The sequence below is a fragment of the Helicoverpa zea genome, chromosome 18 (genome assembly GCF_022581195.2).
Source record: "Helicoverpa zea isolate HzStark_Cry1AcR chromosome 18, ilHelZeax1.1, whole genome shotgun sequence".
NCBI classification, from domain to species: Eukaryota; Metazoa; Arthropoda; class Insecta; order Lepidoptera; family Noctuidae; genus Helicoverpa; species Helicoverpa zea.
This window is the reverse complement of record NC_061469.1, coordinates 6,561,961-6,583,979: the sequence shown is the minus strand read 5'-3', so window position 1 is coordinate 6,583,979 and position 22,019 is coordinate 6,561,961. Positions and strand designations below refer to the sequence as shown.

Genomic DNA, 22,019 nt, shown 5'->3' with positions numbered 1-22,019 from the left:
CATTTTTATAGGCTCTTAAGGGCGCTGATATCGCGGCCCCCGGCATACGCTTAGACCTTCTCTAATATACGTATGACTGTGCCCTTCCCTTTATTTCCTCTTTCATTGAATATTTTTGCCCTTTTTTTCGGAACTAACGTGTCATTCCCTGTTTACTGTGTTTCTTTTGGTTCTGTTTTAGCCTTGTGGGTTCAAGGTTTATTCTTACGAAGGATCAAGTTAAATGATGAATGTTATGAAAATTATTGTGCCGTTAATTTTGCGGACACCAATTCATAACTTGCGTTATATCGAAGCTAATTTAAAAGCATAGTTTTAGTTACATAAATTCAAAAGGGTTTTTATATTAATTAAAACACAAATGAAAACATATACCTTCCAGCCAGGATCAACAAGCGGTCAAAATATTACAGTCCATATAATTACCACTTTGCTACCAAAAAAATAAAAGAAAACTGTATTCTCATTAAACGGTACTTTATTAAAAATATGAATAGTTGGTACACTTTATCAAATAAAGTGTGTTCGCAAGTAAAGTTGGTAGTAATATAAATTAGAAGAACATTATTAAAGTCGTCCATTTCATAACTAGCAAAGAGTCTATTTAAAGTCGACTTTGTTATGATATTTCTGAAGCGCATCTCGCTTGCATATTGTTTGCAGTTGATTGTAATAAAAACTTTCTAGGAAATTTTGTAGCTTTCAGCTTTTTGTGCGTTTACGTAGAATATTCGGAAAATGTTTTACTAGTTTTTGCAAGTAAAAAAATATTTGTTCACCGAACCATGTGATACAAAAAATATAATAATGTTGTTACAGCCTTTTTATCGTCCCACTGCTGGGTACAGGCCTCCTCTCACATGGAGAAGGATTGAGCATTAATCACCACGCTTGCTCAATGCGGGTTGGTGATTTCAGACTTTATAGTCCAGGTTTCCTCAAGATGTTTTCCTTCACCTTTTAATCAGCCATTGGTGTCTAAGTATACTTAGAAAGTACATACAAACTTAGAAAAGTTGCATTGGTACTTGCCTGACCCTGGAATCGAACCCACACCCTCATACTCGAAAGGTTGGTTCTTTACCCACTAGGCCACCACGACTATAATATAATGTATACATGTGTACTAATAATGTATACAACATAAAATGAAACCGAAAACCTATGGTTTGGGTATGAACAACTTGCATATTATTTCTTAATAACTTCTAATAAAATAATATAGTGTTGTATTTTTGTATATTAAGGTACGTAACAATAAAAATACAAACATCCGAATTGAGAATCTATTTATTTTTGCGAAGTCGGTTAAAAATTACTGTTACAGCCTTTTTATCGTCCCACTGCTGGGCACAGGCCTCCTCTCACATGGAGAAGGATTGAGCATTAATCACCACGCTTGCTCAATGCGGGTTGGTGATTTCAGACTTTATAGTCCAGGTTTCCTCAAGATGTTTTCCTTCACCTTTTTATCAGCCATTGGTGTCTAAGTATACTTAGAAAGTACATACAAACTTAGAAAAGTTGCATTGGTACTTGCCTGACCCTGGAATCGAACCCACACCCTCATACTCGAAAGGTTGGTTCTTTACCCACTAGGCCACCACGACTTTAAAAATTAAAACTATCAAAATCATTTCAATAACATAGAATCACTATTGCGTATTCCCATGAATATCTAAACATAGCGTATTCTCTCAAAGGGTCAAATTCTCATATAGCAAACGCGGGTATAAAGTAAATCTCCACAAGATAAGCGCTTATGCTAATACTATGTTTCATTTCTGAGAGAAAAATGTTAAGTTCAAACGTGCCCGTGTCATGATATCCATGATTTGAAACGTGTTGGAATTGAGAATAAATTTTAAATTGAAAACGGGTAAGAGGATTACAGAACCCCGGGGAAATCTGAATGGCACATCACTATGGAAGATTTCTAGCTATTTCTTCTCGGTATAAATTTAATATAAGTTAGCTAGTATTTACATGCTGGCTTGTACCGCATTGCCCGAGGACCTGTAGTCCCCTGGGCGTGGTAGGTAACTGCTGGTGCACCGTATATTTGACCTTATTTATTAATAGATACGTAAATTACGGGAACTTCCTCGTGTCCTAGATTTTATTTCCCAATAATGTGGTTTTTGTTTTGTGAAAATAAAACAGAAAATACAGATGAAAGGCTTTTCGGTTTAGAATAGTTTCCTCGTATTAAACATTAAAAAGGATTTTATTATTCACAATAATACCTTTCTTGAGGAAAAGAACAGTCCGATCTCTCAAATCCGTATGAAAGTTTTCGACTATCTTAAGTAAATGGACAATACAAGGTCAAATCCTTCTGAAAAAACTGTTACAAAGTCAAAGGTAAAATCCGCAACAGGAAAACAGTGTCCTTTGACCCAAATATCATATGAGAAAAATTGCATACATTCTCTGTACACGTAAACCCTTTTGTGTACATCAACTTGAGCAATTTGTCGCTTATTATTTCACTCAGGACATGACGTGTCACACTGTAGAAGGAATTCACTTCTTTCATCACTTATTTGTGAATTCAGATAGTCATGCGTATCTACTTCCCTAAGGCAATGTGGGCGGCCATATCGCCCTCAGGCTCAGCTATTAATAAAATCAATTTGCTTTCATGTTTACTTATCATCTTATTTTAAGATATAATAAGGAAGACAAATACCTATTTTTTTTCAATTATACAGCTTAAATCAAAAGGAATAAGTGAATATAAAAAAAATCTCGAATCAAGATTTCAGCGAAGAAAAAGAAAATGTATGAAAGTACTTGAACAAAGTTGGTGTATTTCAGACTAAAGTTTGTGGATTTGCATTTAAAAGTAGAACAGCTAATAGCTAACTCTCGTTTGAAATATTCAAGATACTACCGTGACTGCTCCCGCTTCTGCATTCAAAATCTTAGGAACCTATTTCAAATAAAGAAAAACTAGAATATAATACTTGTAAGACAAGTTTAGGTAAACACTTGAAGTATTAACCTATTTCCAATACATGGCCAAGAGCCTAATAAAAAATAAGTATGTAGTGAACCACGATATAATAGCAACTACATTATATCATTCACACATTGCCGATCTTTGTGCGTGTCAGTGACGCAGCAATAACAGATATTTATCGCCGCCATTTTGTCGTTACAAACCAACCCCAGGATCCTGTCACCTGAGATTTTGTAGGATTATTTGTTCTTACGATGATTCCGCTATGAAATATATAAGAGATGTTTCATAGAATAAATCATGTTCTCCTCCGGGGCAAATTGTGGTAAGTGGGTTACAGAAATAAAGAATTGTAAATAACGTGGAGCGTTACTATTGATCCCATTTGTGCTAACTGTTGCTGAAAACTGTTTGAATTATATCTGTACTAAACAGTTCAAAGAGAATCTCACCGTATGGTAGTAATATACGCTTCAATAACTATCTACTTTAAATAGTAATAACGAAAGTTGTACATAATTCGTGATGTGAGGAAAAAAACGGTGATTACTTGATTTGACCACTGACAATATAGAGTATGGTCTTGTCTCACAATGGCTGCCGTTGCGTTGACGTATGCCATCGAGTCTCATTAAAACCTCCACGAACAAAAACACAGCATACAGCGGGGCAAATTCACGAGGTAAATCAGATTACGTAACGATGTTATTAACTTGACAAAGGGTTTAAATTAGACAGAATTTAATTCAAGGCAATTAGGCAAATTCAAAAGAATGTAATTTTTTACCTGTGTCACTTTTGACAAAGGCTCAACGTGCTGCCTCGATGGCACAAAACATAAATGTACTTTAATATATAATGTGTTAAAGTCAGAAGTAGAGATTCTACAAAAAAAACGTTCTTTATGTACCGTGAACAAATTAAGGAAACGCCGTGACTAATCACCCGGTCTATTTAAATTGAAATACATTTGTCACCGCTAGTGATTAATTTATCCACCTACACGATCTTATCCACAATGCAGTATACAAAGTTTTATGTCTAGATTTAAATAATTCATTACGTGCATGTTAAAAATGGGACTAGCCTAAGGCACTTTTGCTTAGCTTTGGCTCAGCCACTTTGATAATGAAATGAAAGCAAAACATGACAGACATAATTTGATTTCAACCAAAAAAGATTATAAGGGTTTAAATTCACATCCATAATTATTAAAATGAATACTCGCTGCAGTGAATCTGTATGTTTATAAAAAAATATCTTCAGTATCGTGGCTACATCTGGAGAAATACGTTACAGGTGTATAAACCCACATTCCTGAAACGTCAGCTTAGCTACGCCCAAAGTCAGAAGTGCTAACTCATGACCTAATAAGTTATTCCAACAACGTTCTGAGCAAAAGTAACTAACTATCAAACAGCAATAACGCAGTCCAAATATTCAGAGTACATATCACAAGTACACTTATTCATAGTTAAGCTTAGAGCCTTGCTTTGTTCACAACTGCAGTTTCCCAATCTGCTTATTTCAATATTAGATTTATGTGTGAAACGGCACACGGACTTCCGAAACCATTGCCTATTGTGTGGAGAGAGAAGTAAATAACTTTAGTCGTGAATTTAAATCAATTGATTCTATCGGCCGGTGTATTGGGTACGAACTTCAACCCTTTCGAGTGTCGACTGCTTGAGGTTACGAAAAGAGTAATTGTGATCCTTATTTACATTTGTTTCTCTGAAGATCGAAAATAGATTGTCTACTTAAAATACAGACAAAAATAGTGCGGTATTCAAAACTGAAGTATGATTGATATTCCTTCGAGACCTCTTGGCGATTTATAAATATGACCATGTTTGAACTGATGACCTTTTGAACATCACTCAACGCCTTAGCTATTGACGCTTGAATTTATGAAGGTATTAGAAATTCCTAGCCTCCCCATCTGTTGCCAAATTCCGGGAGCGAAGAGGCTGTTTTCTAAATGTGGGCAGTAAATAACTTTAATAGTATATTTAAATCGGGGGATGGTCACCCTGTAATAGGATTCGCACGTGCCTGCGACTTTTTCCCCTCAGTTCGGCGGAGTAATTAATTATCCTTTACCTCCGAAACTTTCGGGTCATTAATATTTTATGCCTAAATAAAACTTTTGAAATAATTCTGTTAATTCCCTCCATTATTTAAAATAAACAATAAAACCAAATTACCTTGAACAGCAGTTAGCTATCAAATTACGTAAACTATCGTCATTTGTTCAACCCAGGTGACCCTATCAGTTCCCCTGGATGTCGTAAGAACGGATTAAAGGATTATTTAAGGTGGATCCATGGGACGTAACAGACCCTTTACGTCCTAATGTTCTCTCAAGGCTTGAGAGGTACGATGACCGTTACTCCACGTCATACTGAGAAAATAGTCATCTCACTAATGAGCGCGAGCGTTGAACCAAAGCTCGGGTAATGGAGCGAGAAAACTGTGAGATAAGGGAGAAGGAATACTAATGTATATTCTGAAGATGTGCTATGATAATGGAATAATAATTATAAAAGTGTTGCATTTGTGTTACAATGACAAGAACAGTCGCCGCGCCCAAAAGGTCCCGAGAGTGTAGTCCTAGGTCACGCAAAGGGTTATCGAGTTTTTAGGACGAATTTGAGCTGCAGCCCGAATGTTAGATATTGTGCCCGGTCAATGGCTTCCCTTTGCCGATATGAAACTTGGATATGGGAATAGTTATTGGCAATTATGTAACCTAGCTCAACCCTTTGGGAAGTAAAGATATCATCTCTACTTTTATTTTCCAACAACTAGAAACTAAAGCATAATGTTCATATCGCGTAGCAAAAAGTTTTTTAGAAATAATGAAAAATATACATACCTAGGTAGGCTAAAACAATTAAAATGGTAATTATTTAAATGTGAGGGTGTAACGTTCCCATGAAGTAAAATAGATAGGTAAAGTAGTATTTCGAAAAAACCGCAAAAGATTTTTTTGTCGACTAACTAACCGTGAGACAATCTACAAAACGTTCGCACAGTCATTAAATTATCTTATTATTTATAGCAAATGAATTTATTACAAAATACAATTTGGCACAAAATCAAATTGTGAAGAATTGAGTCATTTCCTTGCAATTATTCAACAACCATTGCTGAGGAAAAGAATAAATTAAAATGCTTCGCAATTTGCAACCAAAGACAAATACAGCAACAATTGGATTTGCTGGCTTTAAAAATTATACCGCATTCTACGAAAAAAAGCGCAAAATATTCGCGCCGATTTATTACGCGCTAAAAACTGTCAAAATGTACACAGAAGCCTTCCGCCATAGCGAACATTGGCTTTTCACCGTCGCTTTTAATGGAAAGATTCATAGCATTATTTCATTCAAAAGCGGTTCTGCAATATTGGTCTTGCGGTTTTAATAAATGAAGTTGAACAATTCATGGAACAGCCTTTACATTCCTCTGAATAAGTTGTGAAGTAATTAAAGCTGCTAGGAAAGAGTGATCGAGATTTGTCTATGGCTCTAGCTAGATATGTACCAACGTACTTTCAATAAATAGCACTATTGTATTAAGATCAACATTTATTTGTGTAAAGTTCATTTATTTGTCACTGTATTTTTTTTACTGTAAAGGATCGATTAAAATGCGCATTCGGTGTTTTAACAAAAATAAGATTTTATAAATTGCCAACTTTAAAATGTATCTCGTTTCATTGCACAAAATCCCCTACCTTGGTACTGAATATTATATTACATATTAGGTACAAAAACATAATAACGAAAGCTTGAGTCTTATTAATATAAATATTATCAGATCATAAAAAAAGTTAAAATAACAACGTAATATGACAAAGACGAGGATAACGATAAGAAAGACAACATTATTAATACAAATATAATAAAATAACAGAATCAACAGAGTCCTCTGGAACCAACAGTAATAGTATTACGATCTGCCTTTGTAAGATTTCTCGATTCAAAGAAATTAGAGTGGTTTGCTTAATTTTGCAAATTAATTTAATCATGGAATTTCTGACGTTTATGGAGCTGCGATATTACGTGAGAGGGGCTCTAATGTAACCGCACCTGAATTACATGAATAATTTTAATTCGTTGATTTGTTTTGAGGTCGTTTTATTTGAGTTTCGAATTATTGCTTGAAATCCAAAATAACTCTCTTCTCTTTATATATTTGTGGATGAGTCAATTTTAAATATATAAAATAATATTTATACAAACTTCTAATTGAGAACATCCAGTGTTCCAGCTCTATCAGTTGTTAGAAATATTTATGACTGACAGATTTAGTTTTACACGTTTATTTGTTTACTCACCTACATTTGTAGTTGAATGAGGGAAATAAACTCGCTTACTTGCCTATAAACACGCTCATATAAAATAAATATAGAGTGTAGATAGCCTACATAGGACCGACGGTTGTAATCAAGAGGAATTTCATTAAAACTGTTACTCAGTCGAGACACTGAAAAAACAGACCAACTAGGTAAATAACAAAATGTATCTAGACCCTGTAAATACACAGACTTATTGAATAATAAATAATGTCACCGCAATTCCACGAGTACGCAAAGTAAACCACTTCTCTTTATACATACGGAGACACTTTCTAAGCGCGAGTGAATTAAACATAGCCTCCTAATTGTGCGTTAATATTAGCCGAGTTACGCGATAAAAATTTATGTGAAAACACGCTGAAAATTTCACGCGAGAATTTAGCGCGAGCCTGGATATTGCCGTTTCCGAAGACTTGTGTGTGAGTGTTACTGTGGAAACTCGAAGCGAGTGTGTAGTCAAGTGAGGGAAATATGAGATATTTTAAAGAGTGTTCGTTGGAGTGATATCAAAGAGTAGTGGTAATGAGGTGTCTTGAATTTCATTCAGCTCCTAAGTAATGCCTGTGTGCCCGACACGTTCGCCAAGTGTTGACAGAGTGGTTCATTATCTTTTGTTTAATAATTCTCAGTCATTTTCCTTTCTTATTATGAAGCTTTAGGATCAATGCGTGTAGGTACTGGAAAATGTAAATGTTGATTTTTTGATGGCTTCGTGTGAAATATGTTTTAGCGATATTTTCATTTTGTGAAATATCCACAATCCTTCAGTATTTTTTTAAGACCGATAAATATGTTTTTTTTTGTCATACATTCTACAATATTATTTTTTGGTCTCCTGATGAATACTATTCTTTTTAACCAAGGTTTTCGTATTACCATGTAAACTTTCAAATCATTAATTACTATAGTTCGGCCATTCAGAGAATGCGTTCCTGACACGTCGCGATTGAACTGACGACGTAATAACATTCATTGATTATTGATATAATAATGTTGTTTTAATGCTCCTCAATTGTTAAAACGGTAAACAACCAGCAAAAATATTTTTATCGTAACTGCAACGCCATTGCAAAGTTACGTCGTCAGTTCAATCGCGACGTGTCAGGAACGCATTCTCTGAATGGCCGAACTATATAGTAGGTAATAATGGTAGAAAAAAATATTATTCTTAATTTCTTACACTTAGTATATTTAAAAAAATGCCTCGAAAATAACACCTCTAAGATGTAGAAAATAAAATTATAGCTCATATTACAATCCTCATAAATCATAATAATATATGTATAGGTATCATTATAAACAAAAAAAACAACAAAAAACAAGCAATCACAATTCCAATATCCAATAACAAAACAACGTTAAAAAGTAATTTATTACTCACTAAACGTATTTATTCGCCGATAAAATTCACGAACAGTAATAAAGGCGGCACATAAAGGTTGTCACTCATTCACAACACGGGAATGTCACAAACAATAGGGTGCATTACGCGGGTATGTTCACAGCACTAGCGTGGAAAAGTACGGGAAAGTTGTCGGGCTCGGGCCTCGGCGGTCGGAGGCGGCGTTCGGAGCGGCGGTCGGCGCGGGACTAGAGTCGGCCCGGGCACGCTCCCGCCCCGGAGCGCGGGATCGCCCACGCGCACTCAACACAGCCTTGGCGTAGCGGTCTAGTTTACAGGCCGCGGTCTGTGCTGCTGAAAAACTAAAAAAATACAGTATTTTTTTAAACTACATGTCACAGTAAGTGCAGTTTTTTTTAATTAACTTATAAATTAAATAATTAAAGTTAGAAGCGATCACTTTTGTCATCCATTAATCTGAGTTCCATTTTTATTGCAAATGCAGTTGTGCCTACGCAAATACTTATAAATTCATGTATGAGTAGGTATTAGATATAATTAGTCTAAATAAGTAGCTAAAAATCATTAAATATTTCCCGTTTCTAAAAGGCATACTACTTAATAAAAACGAAGATGGATGCTTTATATGAAACTCATAACAAAGCGTAATTTTCTACGGGAGTCAGAAATTCTATAAGAAGTGTTTGCCTAGTCTTATAACAAGCGTCGTCCTTGCCTGAAATCATGGTGGTCGGATATAACAAAGGTTTGTTTGTCAAGGATCTGTTAGGAAAAAAACCAAAGAAAAAAATAGGACCGACTTGGCAAACAAATGGATTAGACTACAGCGTTGTAGCTTGGGACTCGTGAAACTTAAACATGATAGTACTATTGCAAGTTTCGTATTTTAACCGTGCATTAGGCAAATTAAAGGCAAATACGAATGCAGCGCTGAACAACATTTGCACCATTTTATTAGTTTGCTTCTTTTGAATGCACACATTTTGTTACGACTTCTGTATTTACGGGCAGAATACTGATTTGAACATATTACATTTATTTTCCCTAAAAGAAGTAGATACTTAGTTTACCGCCCGATACGACCCAAAAAAATATAGGTAGGTCGACGCAAAGAATCCCCAAGAAAATTTAATTTCATAGTATCATAAGTACAATCTATACATAAAGGCTTTATAACTTTTATACCCTTTCGCTATCTCAAATTGGGTTTCCTCCGCCAATGAGCTTAAGCCAATACTGTCACAGTCTTGCCATGAAACTACACGTGTTATCTCACTGGGGATACACACACATGAACACAAGTATACACAAATGCGGATTATACGCAAAAACGTGGCGATATACGTACCTAACTTTCTGGAACTACGCTATCTTGCAAAATAGATCTGTAAAGAGATACTTACAATGTGTGTTACTTTGGTAATCGTATACAATTGATCTTTGGGAATATTCAATTAAAAAAAAAAAAAACAATTTTGCTCACATCCGACAACAGCTTGGCTAAATATTATTTTTAAATAAAAGGTAGGCTTTTTATGTCCTTTTGCCATACCTGAAACTGGGATATTCGAAAACCTCTACCGCTTAAATCTACTTTCGCTAAATATAACAACGCAATTTAAAAACGTTTTAAAATTCCGCAAAGATCATACAACATGTACGAATTTCAAAATCACTCAACCGTTTTTTTACCTGTATTTTACTCTAACTAAAAGCGGGAACTAAAACAAAGGCCTTTTTACAGAAAATCGAGTGTCGGATAATATACAGCGCTGTGCTAACAAGCTGTGTATTCAATAAAATATAGCCGTGTTTAAATTCAATGCGTTTATAAATTGGTTCCAACCTTGGTAGCAATTGAATGGCTTGTTTTAATGAAACTGTGAAGGCCGGCCTTCGGTCCTCTTGAGAATCGAAGTCCTGGGTAGCGACCGAGCAAGAATCACAACACTACCCTCGGAGATTAGTATACTTTCGTAGTTTGTCCCCACGTCAACGTAACGGACACATGTCGTGGTCCATGTTCCGGCTGTAAACGATACCGAAATACAGAACAGATACATAACATCCACATTCGGGATTAACAGTTCTATATGCGGTATATGTATATGTGGAGCGGTATATATTTATCCTGATGTGAGATACTTCCCTAATGTAGCAAGACATGAATACATTATTTAATTAGGCCCATCAAAGTTAGTAGCAACATAAATAAACCCCGCTATTTGCTCCGCCCTACACGAAGTTGACGTGGTGAAAGTTAATATATTTTATTAAAATTCCCTCCAACGCCGACGTTAGAAAGTTCAGTTTGAATTTTTCAATACGCCTACTTCGCGCACATCTTAAGTAGAAATTATAATACGGCTGTTTTGATACGTTTACAAGTAGGTAACCAGGAATGCAATTTCAAGTTTGTATGTATAAAACCAAATGATAACTTGGAGCTGGAACTCTTTGCGCAGAGTCAAACTTTTTTAATTATGTTGCCTCCGTCCAATATCGGTTCGCCTTTCCAGCAGATTCAGCGAGCCTTGAATCTCAAGAAATTCGTTTGAACACAAGCTTATCTTTTTTTCAAATTACAGTTAGTTTAATTTGGAACGCTTCCACAAATTCGAAAGACAAAGAAGACGCAACCTAATTACGTTTGGGTCACATTGAACTTAAACTTAAGATCGACTCAGAGAATTTTAACTATTATTTTAACCTAGTCATAGTTGGTTTACATTTTAATTAAAATCCATATTTTTTTCTAAATATGAATTGAAATTAATTAAGGATAAACTCAACAGCCACTATAAATGCTTCGTCACCGTAAGTAATTAAAAGAAAACACCTCAAATTTATAATTTCTTTCTTATAGGCAGCAACATTCAAGTGTCATTGAAATATCTTTAGTTCGACCCCTGCTCTCTAAAAAAAGTAATGTCGCATTGTGATATTAAAAATAAAATTCATTGTTGCGCAAAGTAATGAAAATAAAGTGGTACAACCAATCTTTGTTAAACCTATATGAACTATATGAAGAGTTTCCAACTGGGACAATATTTTTAAGCACATTGATGAAAATAGATTAAATTTAAAACACTGTCCAATATGTTTAAGAAGGTCTTATCTTACTTTCTATATAGTAGGTACTAGGTAGAAAATATAACAATAACGTCAGTTCTCTTTTATAAGATGAGATGCACTATGTAAAGAAATCCTCCCGAAGGGAACAGACGCGGTGTAGTTTGTATGCAAACGAAGTCGCGGACAGCAAATACCTTAAATATACAATTTAGGTTCATCTACAGCACTAAAGATTGCTTTAAGTGTTTGACTACAAAATTAAACGAACCTTAGGGTGCGTCCACATCTGGCGAATGCGCCGCGAATGCGCAGCACGCGAGCCGATCGCGAGCTGTCCGCGAGCTGCGCGCGTGCATTTTTGTTCGTGCGCCGCTTCTGCGCCGCCCGCGCGCAGCTCGCGCGCGACCTAAGCGCCGCACGCGAGCGGCGCGCAGGCGGCGCGCGACGTCTGCCATCTTCGATAGTACTGAGCCAATATACGGAACTGTAAGGGCGAGAACTGATTGCGCGCAGATCGCGCGCCGCTCGCGCGCCGCTCGCGCGCCGCTCGCGCGCTCTATACGAGCCTTGCGTGAGTTGCGCTAAAGAGGCGCACCGAACTATTGCAGTGACTGCACGCGCGCAGCTCGCGGACAGCTCGCGATCGGCTCGCGTGCTGCGCATTCGCGGCGCATTCGCCAGATGTGGACGCACCCTTACAGAATTTGCCTAACAAAAAGTTAAGCCATTAACAACAGTGAAGTAATATACATCTAATTCGTTATGTGATGTGTTGTTTGTTCGACAAGCGTTCATATAGGTTTAATTACGGTAAAGGGGCAGAAAGCCAATTACGGTTCTCCTGAAAATATAATAAAATGTAAATTGCCAATCATATTGTCGAGCGACATTCGGATACGAGTCGCAAAGCGGCAAATATTTTGTGTGCGGTTCATTGTTCCAAACGTAATAAGTATTTATGAATTACACAAACAACAGCTAACAACAATATTTGGATTTATATTCGGGATTTTTATGAAGCAATAAAAATATTCATATTCTCTGTTTATTCATTCGAATGAAAGAACCTGGTAAACAGATAAAGTGCCGGTAAATGGTCGTTTTCACCACCCACCCCCTCTTTGCCACAAACTGCCGTCTGAAAACATCGTGCAAGTTTAGTCTAGGTGACTTAGTGTGACGCTTTATCTACAATATCTACTGCTTACTCAATTCACAAACAAAAACAAAGACTCGCATGTCTGTTTATGATATTTGCATTGTACGAACAGTCAAATAAATCGCTTTTTTAATACATCTTTCGTAGGATCTAGTTGCCTAAATATTCACAGATCAGTGTCAATCTTATAGCGTTATGTGTAGTATGCACAAAACAAAACAACCAGAGTCAAGGCGCCTCACTACATAAATATTCAAATTGAGTAGAACGCCTAATAGCTGTAGTGATCCCAAACAATATACAAACGCTTATATACGACAACCCTTTATGTACGGGACTATGAACAATTAGCTTAGACTGGCTTTAAGTTATATAGGAGATCACATATGCTAGATAACTTCTATACAGTGTGTTCACAAACTAACATTCATAATTTCAACTTAGGTAAACAAGGTTCCTCTATTTCAGTGACACATAACTTGGTAGATAAAGTCGAAGTCACAAATAAGTTTGTACTTTCCAATGCCAAGTTTATCGCTTTTCAGGATATGAACATTGGAAAAGTTTTTGATGTATCGCTTTTGCATTAAAACCTGACTTGTCTGATGACTGATTGGCGGAGTAGATTTCGGTACTTTTTTGTTTTATCGTCGGCCTTCTTATCAATTTTGATGCATGAGTTTATAAGTCACATGCATTGATATTACTCAGATATGTAATGGTAGAGTTTGTCAGCTTAATGCGATCCTGTAGCATATTCAATTACTTTCCAAACACCAATTACAATTATTTCGTTATTTTGAATATTATATAGTTATGTCTGATATACATTTTCATACACATATGTATAACACACGCAAGGTTAATACGAATACGACTCAACAATACGAATTTCCTTTGGACAAGCACACAATAGTTCGTTCTCATATTCCTGCACACCGATATCGAAACTAAGTACTATCGACGGTTGGTTTCCTGCTTTCCTCAATTTTCCTCGCCTTCCTTGCTCAGCGTACTCGAACTAAACGATATTGTCGTCTGCACAAGATTTAATTGAAGTGGTATTAATGTAGCGGTTTCGTTCCGGTATTAAATCCCTATTATGTGTTAAAGGCGGTGTTCATACAAGCGCCGCGTGTCGTATATTAAGGCAGTTGACAAACTCCGCCACTTTCATACGTCCATTATGTACAGCGCCTTAAACGAGCCTTATTACACGTCGTTTATGTGCAGCCTTTGAGTTTATTTTATAGCGTGATGGCAATGTCTTGAATTATATACTCTTTGCACTAAGCTTGCGACAAGAGTGGCTTTTATGAATACCTAAAGAAAATTGCGAAATTTGCATCGAACTGTGATAAGATGAAGCTCTAAAATGAGATATTGAAGGAAAACAACCAACAGACATGAATCCGAAATGGATAACTCGAGTTATTGCAGCTTCGTACCGTGCCAAGAATGGAAAATGATATTCCTTTTTAAATCAGCATTTGTAATTCTGTTATGATCTTTATTTTCTCACTTTAAAATTGAAATACAAGATGGATTAAGAGAGCTGGTGTTATTTTGAAGAAAATCTTGGTCATTTTAAAGTTCGTAGCCCTCCAAGCTCCTTATAGTAATAATGTAAGTTTGCTAACCCGCACAAGTTGCAACGGACGAGCTCTCTCGCTAAGTACGCAAAATTAATTTGTGAAATGTACACGTTGATACTTTAGCCTGTGCTACTATAACACGAAGTTCCAAGATAGGCGAGTCGTGGACTTGTACCTTTTAATTTTCGTGCTGAGCGATAGAACAACGTCCTGTCTGCCTTACAATCCATTAATCCAAATGTCCGCGCCCGATCACGTCCAATGGCAATTGGATTTTTTCTTTTATCCTGTTGCAGACTGCTAAGAGTACCAATCTCTCCTTCTGTAGCTATTTCATCCAATAAAATTGCACAGTTTTCAAGTTCCCCTTCATCCTGTGTTGCATTTAGTTTACGATCGGCTCTTAACGGCGAAGCGACGGAACTCGCACATAGAATCGTCTTAAACTTTCCAATTTGTTTCTATTGAAGGAAGACTGCGGTTGCAATTAAGTTTCACGTAGACATCTTGATTTATTCGTTTTCCTTCAACTACAATTTCTTGAGAAAATAGAGCAAATTTATCAAGCTTATAATGTCTTCAAAACTGACACTTATTATAATCTAAGAATAGGCTAAGGAAAAATCAGTCAAAAGGATTTCTTCACTAAACAGTTAATTATAGGGTCGAAAAGACAGAAGACAGAGATGGAGGTTTATTTTTATACTTAAACACCTAAAAAGTTTTATGTATAAATACTATTAGGCAAAAATAACTAACAAAGGAAAAACAACTTTCCCAAGACTATCATATCATAACAATAGTATCGGAAAAATTTGCTGTAAATATGTCGATAACCTCTAGCCTCGTATATAAATACGTGTCTGCTGAAAATCGACGGCAGATGGTACTTCACGTCATAAATTACACGAAGTAGTGAGACCGCCGGCCGTCCGAGAATTACGAATAAAATTCCAGTGAAATAGTTTGAATTGCTATCACCGTATATCGACCATAGGTTTGGACGTTTTCTAGACTTTTTAACGTATTGGTTTGTTCTGATACATATTTGCATAAAAGTTTATATTATGATGTGTGAAATGTATGAAAGTATATTTTTAAGTACTTACTACCTATGTTTTTATGAGAACGAAAATAGAAGAACGAATTGTTATACTTTTTACGTTAACCGATCGATTGGATTTATCAATTTCCAGTTTAAAAATTGACTTGATTTCTCACATTTTAAATAATTTAATATACCCGTTTAACTCGTATTAAAACTCCACTTACTGCAGTTTAGCTTAGAAATCTCCGCCTCCTTTCATTCGGTTCAGCAGACTAAAACAAGCTCTTACACTAATTGAACTACAAAAGCCTGGAAGTGCATTCGCCACCAAACGCGCTGCACGGTTCACTGGGATCCTTAAGCATTGTTAATCAAGTTACATTGACAAAGTTGTATCTGATTGTACATATCTCGTATCTGCGCATTTCCCGGCTCCCTTTCACCAAAGTTTCAGTAACAGCCTGAAAGCATCGCTGATGCAGATCGCATTAAATAAATAGCACTGAAATGGAACTTCATCAATTAGAGTGGCCGATGTTACCAACAAACTGAATACGTGAATCATGTCTATAATTAATATCACGTAATGGAACCGTTCGGCCGGTGTATACTTTACCTCCGAGTAACTTAAGACTGTCTTAATTTGAATAGATTTATTAAAAGGATTTTGGTACTGTTGTTGTTTACTTTTACTTTTCCTTATAATCAATATGTACCTTTACCTATGTACTTATTTACCTTCATACCTACTTATAGCAATTCTTCTGTGGTCGAAGAATCGTAGGAAGCCATTATCAGTTTGATTCTATCTCTCACGTGAAGTAAGAAATAGCATCGACGGGGTCTTTGTATTTTCTATTAATTTTTGGGTTTTCTTGTAACTTAAAGTAACTTTTAAGTTTACATCTACGTTCACGTCTCTTCTAAACGCACGCCTTAGTTGAATATCAAATAGGTAACTACATAATAGTCTAACTATAACTTAGCACCTTGTACCACTACATAACCGTAGCTACCACTACAGGCATCAGTTACATTCGGCAGACGTGTACAGCACGCAATGTAATCAATCAGTGTTGTGTAGCACCTAATTTGCTAATTCCAACTCGCTAAATTGCCTGCTCAGTCATCGTGTAATGTAAAGCCCGGATCGAATCTGTTTGTAACTTTTCACTGTCACTCGGCATTGTCTGTTTTACATTTTGATATATTTTCGCTTTGTAGACAAGATGTGAGACGCTTTGAGTTTTCGCGGGCTGTGTGAGTGAAATCTCTCGTATGCCAACATTCACATAATTGCTGAACAATTGAAAATCGTGCATTGAAAGCACTTTTCCATTTCCTTGTGAGAGCAATGACGTAATTACATAAATCAAATATGTATTTGTGTAAATATGTATTTGTGTTTGTGAACCAGACCCTTAAATTTTAATTCACGCCACAAATTCTCAGTTATGCAAAGTATTCACACACATTTTACATTGGTGATAGATCCCACTATCCGCAACAGTTTCACTTTACAGGAATCCAATAAACTCCAAAAAAGAACGCACGCACAAAAAAAGTCGATAAATATACATATCGACAATTCGAATCCCGAATAAAGCACTTGGAAGACAAACAATGTATCTAAGTTCCTCGTAGGACCATCATTTATTTTATGTGGAAAAAAGGGATATTCGCCACCACGGTTAGAACGTTATTGCAATACGATGTGGTCCTAACCGTATTTATAAATCATCTTGAAAACCCAAGCGTTTTTATGCCTACGGGTTAAATATTTTATCACAATGGTTATCTATCTATACATAGTAAAAATTTCAGAAAGTTTCATAAAGTCCGTAAAAAACTTAGGCGAGTAATAATTAGAGGTTCAATGTTGAGATAACTTTTAACCTAAGCGTAAATAGTTAAGTAAATAGTTATAAAAGTATGAAAAGCTGCCTTAAACTAGATTAGTTAAATATTTTCAGACTTTCCTTGGTATTAGAAATAAGCGGCATCAAATAAGCTATGCTTTTTATTGTTCTTCGAGAATATAGATTTTGGTATTTTATTTCGCGTTTGCACTAAAACTAATGGACTAATGCTTTCCAATTTGGTGCTGTTTGCAATATCAAAGTGATATGCGAGGCATGAGTTAGTAATAACTAAACTCAATAAAAGTAGAATATTGTTTTAATATTCCCTAAATGCAACTGTTATTAAGAGGAATTGAAGTGCCTTATAATACTATCGCTAATATAATAAATAAGCAGGTGCAAATAAATACTACCTAGCTACTTTTCGGGAAAATTATAAATACAGACTTAATGGCAAAATTATATTTCCAGTTTTCTATCCTATTGTTTAATCAAATACATTAGTATATTAAAAGCATTTTACATAAAAGTTAAAGTAATAAAATACAGCATAAACCACGGAGTGTAGCCAACGGTAACAAAGCAATTATTTTCTATTAGCAGCATGTTGCAATTGTTTTTCTCTAGGCGTTATTACAAGGCCCTGGCTCATTATACCGTTCCACGTTATTTATTAAAGCAGTGTTAATAGGATATAAATTTAATTCTACTGGGAAAACCATGAATAATTATTAAAGGTTTTTCATAAATTAGAAGAAATTAGCAAGCTGTTTCTCGCATTCTAAACTTCAGTCAGTTGCCTTCCTGAATAAAACGTATTCTCCCGGGCCCCATTTCTATTAACGCCATTACAAAAACGAAATTTAAATCAGTTCGGGACATTTAGGCAGAGAAAGTTGTCTAAGTCTTAGTAGGATATTTCAAAACAAAATAACTTGAAGAAACTACAATATGAATGAATCCCAAAACACAGCTCTCAATATAAAATCGAGTGAAAACCCTTGACATAACCATTACATTAAATACGTACAAGTATTAAGATCGATTGCAAATCGTGACAAAAGATACATCTTGTTGCTTTATTGCTTGTCAAGACATTTGTTACTTTGTTTATTCGTGTCAGCGAAACAATGTAATTCAACATCTCATAATGACAATTTATTAAGACGATCAAAGGCGACAAATAGTTGTTTTAAAACCACTTTTCTCTGTATGTCTATTTAGATATAAAAAGGTAGGTACTGCTATATGAAGCTTATAAAAATACATAACAAAAAGTTTGATAAATAGAATCAGCAAAATTATTCGTAAAATCGATTTCATAAGCTTTGAATAGTCGAGTTGGAAAAGTAATCGAATAGTGGCGTTTGAATCGGATTTAACTAAACCAATCTGTTTGTCTTGACACTTGATTTGATAGCTCACGTTTCAGTACAGTTTTAGCTTACCTTTTTTTATTCTTTTGCAGTAGCATGTTGGCACAAGTACCTACAAAAGTAACGATAATTAAAACATTTTAGTGCCGGCCCCCGCAACCACGAGCGCCTACATTAAATTTTAAAGCTAAATGGAGTGTTTTTCATTTAATTTTCCAATAATCGACTCAAAATTATTTAAACCGCTAACGAAAATGGTTAGCGTTATAATTCCCGGTATAAGTGCCGAGATTTTTAATAAAGTGAACGTTATTAGGTAACTAATTATGAAAACGTGGATGTTACCTTTTTCTGAAGGCCAACTCTTCTCTTACACATAAATAAGAACAAATAATGTGTACTGAGTAATAGATGGGTATGTACATATTGCGTGTGTGAAAATTACTGCGATTTCATGCGTCCGGATAGTATGCCTAAACCACATTTAGGTTGCCACATGTGGCCACATTCTGAGGTCAGTGGGGCAGTAATTATTTGCTTACTCACATATTTGCGGCTAACGCTACACGGGCTAAGGGTATTCAATCCCTTACATTTAACAAAGGTAACTTCGTATGAAAGTTGATCATTTCTAAAGCGAATTTTCCTCAAAGGGTAAATTGAAAGGTTTCTTTGGGATTTGCCGATCGGCAATCTGTTCACCTACATTTTTGTAAGCTAAATATTTTTATGTGGATCCGTCTCTTTGTAGTCGTAGTTCTATTCGATTATTTGGAAATGGCTGACACACCATTACGATATGAATAATTTGCTTTCTGTGATCGTAAAGGCCACCTATTTTCCTATGAATTTCGTAAATAGCATGAGATTACACGAAGAGTGGCATTAATAGCTACAATATCCTGCTTTACCGCTACTTACAATTTATTACGATAGAGCGTGTAAGTACCTAGGGCGGGCAATATCTTCTTACGACTGTTTATGAATAGTGGTTTTATGACCCTGTTCATATTCAGCTAGGTGCTGAAATGTGGACGCTTTTGCCAGATATCTAAATAACTGTTGTTGGAAAAAACTATGAAAGAATAATTTGAGTATTTCAGTACACAAAAAGAATCAAGAGTGTAGGTTAGTTACTTCATCACATTTTTCCGACACTTTCATAAAGCCCTTAGTAATCTTCAACAGACAAAGACTGCTTAGGTATGTACACGAGAAACTACAAGGACTACTAAGCAATCATTAAGCATTCTCTAAGCTAGAATTATGAATACAACTCCGCCATTTTAATATTTAAGTACGTAATGGGTAGAGGGTTAATTTATGTCCTCAAGTTTTGGGATACACTCCGGCGCCGGCTAATTAAGATTTATTGCGTTTTATTTATAATTGATGAGTCACTTCTGTAGCTGATGGCTTTGTGATTGTTTCATTTGTTTCTTAAGATATGACATACCTATTGACTACGATGATCACTCATCATGTTCATTAGACGATCTAATAGGATTCAGGTGCAGACGGTTAATATTTTTTGGAGCTAACAAAATTTACTTACTGGTCACATGATTTGCTGCCTTGTCTTGCATGGTTTAATCAGTTCAGATAATAATGGAAGAGAGAACTAAAACTGTATAAATAAACAAACCTTGTGTTGGTCAAGACTAAATTTATGATTCTGTTTAGCATCTTAATTTCCCGAAAACATTGAAGAAGGTCTGAATATTTTATTCCATAAACACTCAAATATAGGAAAAAATACAGAATTTCATATTTACTTACAGCAAACAAACCGCTACCATATAAAAAATATTACCGCAGTTCACAAGAATATTTAAATATTAATAAAGCAACGGTCTTTCATAAAACGGGCTCTGGGAAAGTGGGGAAATGGAAAATTATCGGGCTACTGGAAACTTTAAAAGTTACGCTTTTAATGAATGCAGATATAAAATTTGTATCCTGCCAGTACTTTCCGATGGTGAATCTCCTGGGCATAAATATATAGCAACCTCCTTAGTGTACTAGGTATCTCCTAGGTACCTATGGTTAGTTAGCTAGAGGTATTATATCCCACCATTGTTGGTACTAAATCCGGACAATAGCTTTGTTAGTGCGGGTGAACCTATCACCGTTTATCCAGCTTCGAAACAAAAAATATAGGTATCTACATATTGCGGTTAGCCGCGGTTTAACGGTCGGTCACCACTGTAAAATATATGTGGGTTTGCAAATCTGGAACATGAAATCTGTAGCTAGCGGTATGTGACATGTTACATGTAGGCACGTATCTTAGTTAACGGTGCCTGCTTAGTGATAAATTTCAGGAGGAACTGTGTTTAAAAATAATGATTTATAAATTATCTTAGCAGCAAACAAAAAATGTTAGGAGCAGCATGAATGTTGAGGTTAGCCAGCATATAAAGTAATAAAAATTTGATTTTACTACTGGTTTGGCCGCTGTTCATTTTGAGTTTTTAATAAAACTGGCCTGTTCTAAACAATCATAAATATAATATGCAAAACTGAACATAATACATAGTTATATTAATTGAAACAATCACTCCTGGGATTTGCGGCCACAACGCAGTTGGCTCCGAATATGTCAAACAATTTAATATGTTAATTTAATCAAACCAAATCGCACGCACTGCGGCTTTGTTACAATTTATAGGTGTATATTAATCGACGGACATTTAATTGCCTTTGGATTTAAATAACAATGTTAATTCAGAAGTTAGGTTCGATTATCGTGTTAGACATAAGGCTGATTGCCCATTTATCACGACTCAGTAATGATTCTATTGACATCATGAAGCATCTTCTTGAATGTGCCATCTCCATACCGCATTTCGACTATATCGGTTCAACTTTAATCCATAAGAGCGCATCAAACAAACACATATTCGTAACTAAAACATTCACTCAATATTAGTAAGGGTTGTAGCTGTCCATGGGATTTCATTATGAGACCGCGATTATTTGTTATAAGTAGGCTTTTATTTATTTACCTACATGGTTTTCCCATTACAGTTATATCCGCAGTTAAGTAAACACGTTAACAGGTGGGATTAAAACCAGATAGTAAAGCTACCATGCCTATCAAACCATTATGATAAACACTGTTATCTTTTGATTCATTGTCACGGAAAAATAAGATAAGTTTCAGCTGATATCTATTTTTAACCATAAGGAGGTTCACATACGGCATCGCGT

At 35.6% G+C, this 22,019-nt stretch overlaps 1 protein-coding gene across 2 annotated transcripts in view; it reads right to left on the bottom strand.

Moving 5' to 3' along the window:
- The window catches only part of LOC124638951 (monocarboxylate transporter 3-like), a 69,285-nt gene extending 60,357 nt beyond the window's left edge, over window positions 1-8,928 (bottom strand). For both annotated transcript variants that reach the window (XM_047176126.1, XM_047176127.1), the window contains exon 1: window positions 8,710-8,928. The gene's annotated coding sequence lies outside the window, so the exon portion shown is untranslated. The remainder of the gene's footprint in view (window positions 1-8,709) is intronic.
- Between the last annotated feature and the right edge of the window lie 13,091 nt (window positions 8,929-22,019).